The sequence below is a fragment of the Pezoporus occidentalis genome, unplaced genomic scaffold (genome assembly GCF_034315485.1).
Source record: "Pezoporus occidentalis ecotype Australia unplaced genomic scaffold, CSIRO_AGI_Poc_V1 ctg196, whole genome shotgun sequence".
Lineage (NCBI taxonomy): Eukaryota > Metazoa > Chordata > Aves > Psittaciformes > Psittacidae > Pezoporus > Pezoporus occidentalis.
The window spans coordinates 1,074,111-1,077,672 of NW_026913811.1; the positions used below are offsets into that span (position 1 = coordinate 1,074,111).

The window sequence follows — 3,562 nt, forward strand, 5'->3', positions numbered from 1 at the left end:
CCCACACACCCCCCCCCCCAGTGGATATGTGGATTGATGGACAGTTTCTGCCGAAAATTGGCCAGAAATAAGTAATTAAAGAGTATGAAGTTACATGATGGAGATTATCTTCATGTCCGTGGACCAGCATGCTCAGAACCCAACATCCATTGCTTTATTTTTCCACACTATTTTATCTGTCAGAATCTTGAATCATCCCTATTCCTTACAGGAAATATGTATTTCCACATTCCTGACAAAGAATAGAAATTGTTTAAGGATAAAGAAGTACACTTTGAGTAAGTAAAAAAAGCCCAAATAACACCTCGTCTGAAAAAAAAGAGGAATGAATTCTTAAGGCTAGAGGGTGACACTTATTTCTGGTGAAGTTTAACTATATTATAAGTGAAATGTATTGCAGCTTTGAGAAAATGCTGTGTATTCATTCTTCCTTCAGGAAATGCCAATTTGTGGTAGCTGCTGCTGACAGAGTTCATGACCTGAAAGAACTTTAGAGGGTTAAAAAAGTCTTGGTTCTTTCCACTAGCCTGGCATCAAAATCACCAACATATACTTATGCCTACTAGCAATGCCATTCAGCTACTAAGGCATGTAAACATTGGGGGGGGGTTTAAAGGTTATGACCTGCTTTTTCTGAACTAGTTTGCTTCCCTCCTTCCTTCAGATGTCTACTGCAAAGTGCAAAAATTTAATTCTACCTTAATTTTTCCTTTTGCAATTAATGAGTAAGAATGTTGAAAGGATTTCAAGTGGTGTTGAGGAAATAAGTTGTTGTTCAGTACTTGGAAAATACAGGAGCAGGTAGAACAAGTGATATGTTCCAAGTTAGGCTCATATCTCTGTGGGAACTGAGCCGGCAATTTTTTTGTGCTTATTCCTAAGAACATTATCCAAAGACATGCTATAATCCTGCCAATAAGAAACACTGGAGATATCATTTATTCACAGCAAAACAGATGGAGGTTAGGTAACACACCTATATGCTGTGGAATTAAAACATTAGCTGGAAATCAGGAGCCTTGTTAATCACAGCTGTGCGCTTGTGCTACTAAACTTTGCAGGCAATGCGCTGGCTGCAGGTCTGTGGATTTGTCCCTTCCTCCTTCTCCATTATCCTACATCTACAGCACAAGGGCATGGGACACTCAAACTCTGCAGTGCCAGAGGCAAGCTGAGAGTGGTGGGGTTACTCCTGGAGATGCAGCTGTTCTTCATTCACTCCTGGTCTCTAAATGCTTTTTTGTGGGCCTGCAGTACCCAGGAGCTACCGGCTAAGTACTTACCTGAAAGTCACAAAAAGAAATGCTTTCCTCACATGGAGTTTGATATGCCCTTAGCACATTTACACAGCAAACTAAAGGTCTGCCTGTCTTCCACATGCTCAAAGCCAGTGCAAGAAGAGTCTGGGATAAGAGGCTGACCCCTCACTATAACTTCCTTTTAGGTAACTGCAGAGAAGTAACGTCTTCCCTGAGCCTTCTCTTCTCCAGACTGAACATCCCCAGCTCCCTCAGTTGTTCCTCATCACAGCTGTGCTCCAGACCCTTCACCAGCTTTGTTGCTCTTCTTTGGACACACTCCACCATCTCAACATCTTTCTTGTAGTGAGGGGCCCAGAACTGAACACAGGATTAAAGGTGCAGCCTCACCAGTGCTGAGTACAGGGGGCTGATCACTGTGCTGGCCCTCCTGGCCACACTATTGCTGATGCAGGCCAGGATGCCATTGGCCTTCTTGGCTACCTGAGCACAAGCTGCTCATGTTTAGCTCCGTCAATCAGCACCCCCAGGTTCTTTTCCACCAAGCAGCTTTCCAGCCACTCTTTCCCAAGCCTGTAGCTTTCAATGGGATTGTTATGACCCAGATGCAGGACTTGGCACTTTGCCTTGTTGAAACTCACACAACTGGCCTCAGCCCATTGATCCAGCCTGTCCAGATCCCTCTGCAGAGCCTTCCTACCCTCCAGCAGATCAATGCTCCCACACAGCTTGGTGTTGTCTGCAAACTGGCTCAGGGTGCACCCAATCCCCTTGTCCAGATCATTGATAAAGACACTAAACAGAACTGGCCCAATACTGGGTCCTGGGGAACACCACTTGTGCCCATCTGCCAAATGGATTTAACTCCATTCACCACCACTCTCTGGGCCCCAGCATCCAGCTATTTGCTGTCTTTTACCTAGCACAAGCACACCCATCCAAGCCATGAGCAGCCAGTTTCTCCAGGAGAATGCTGCAGGAAATGGTGTCAGAGGCTTTTCTAAGGTCTAGATAGACAACATCCACAGCCTTTCCATCATCCACCCTGTCATAGAAGCAGATCAGGTTGGTTAAGCAAGACCTGCGTTTCATAAACCCATGCTGACTGGGCTGATCACCTGGTTGCCCTGTACATGCTGTGTGTTGTACTCAAGATGATGTGCTCCATAACCTTCCTTAGCACCAAGGTCAGACTGACAGGCCTGCAACTCCCCCGATCCTCCTTCTGGCCCTTCTTGTAGATGGATGTCACATTTGCTAACCTCCAGTTACTGGGACTTTCCTGGTAACCAGGACTGCTGATAAATGGTGGAAAGTGGCTCAGTGAGCAATTCCACCAGCTCCCTCAGTACCCTTGGGTGGATCCCATCTGGGCCTGTAGCCTTGTGTGTGCCGAAGTGGTGTGTCACTCAGGAATAATTGGGGAGCGAATGTGTTCAGTGTTCAGAATTCAGCATGCTTTAAAAAATGCTTTGCTTTTGGAGGTTTTGGTAGGTTTTGGAGGCAAAATGAGTTTTGAAATGTTGCATTTTTGTGTCAATTTGCACTCCCTGCCATACAGATGGAGCTTATTCCATGGTACAATTAACAGTCAGGTGCAAAGCCGGTGGAAATAAGATCAGGGCACTACAGTTTGCCAAGTGGCTTGCAGATGTACAGAGCAGCAATCAAGTTTACAACAGCAACTAACTGGAGGCTGATGCCCTTAGAAAACTAAAGGAGACACTAATTGCACTCTACTGGGGAGGCAGCATGTTAAGCCACTTCTCTTTTCTAATTATCCTTAATCTTTTTGCTCAGTGTAAAAAATGCATGCCTCTACATGTGAGTGCTACTTTGCTTCTATTTCTGCTCTGTTCAAAAGCATGCAAATGGGTTAGTCCTGTGGGACCTGCAGCAGTGGTGTCTGCAGCTACGAAATTTCTGCAGTTCTGGGATTTTGTCCGCGGCAGCTAGGGTGCATGATGTTTCAGGTGGCAGCTGCCCCTTTGGTTAGAGTTTCTTCTGTTTTAATCTCTTGACTTCTTCTAAAGTAAGTCTTTCCAGATCAGTTTGGTAATGTTTGTTCTTTTGGTGTGGAAAAACAAGCCAGCTTACTTTACATATGGGCAAAGTGGTCAGGTGAGAAAGAAGGAATAAATAGAATTTTCTTCAAAGAATTTCTTGGGAGACAGAAGCTATTTGCAGACGGCATATTTCATGAAAAGGAAGGGCAAGCTTGAGTGAGATTTGCAGCTTAAAAAAGGAGTATGATTCAGCTATGTTTCTCAGCTATTTGAACGCATCTTCAAATTGAACCAGCT

General features: G+C 44.8%; 1 long non-coding RNA gene across 1 annotated transcript; it reads right to left on the bottom strand.

The window, feature by feature from the left end:
• Positions 1–451: 451 nt before the first annotated feature.
• LOC134162971 (uncharacterized) lies at positions 452–2,656 on the bottom strand. The gene is made up of 4 exons (XR_009964513.1): positions 2,378–2,656; positions 783–909; positions 625–671; positions 452–559 (listed from the first exon to the last, which is right to left on the bottom strand). It is a non-coding gene; the product is annotated as an uncharacterized LOC134162971 (long non-coding RNA).
• Positions 2,657–3,562: the final 906 nt, after the last annotated feature.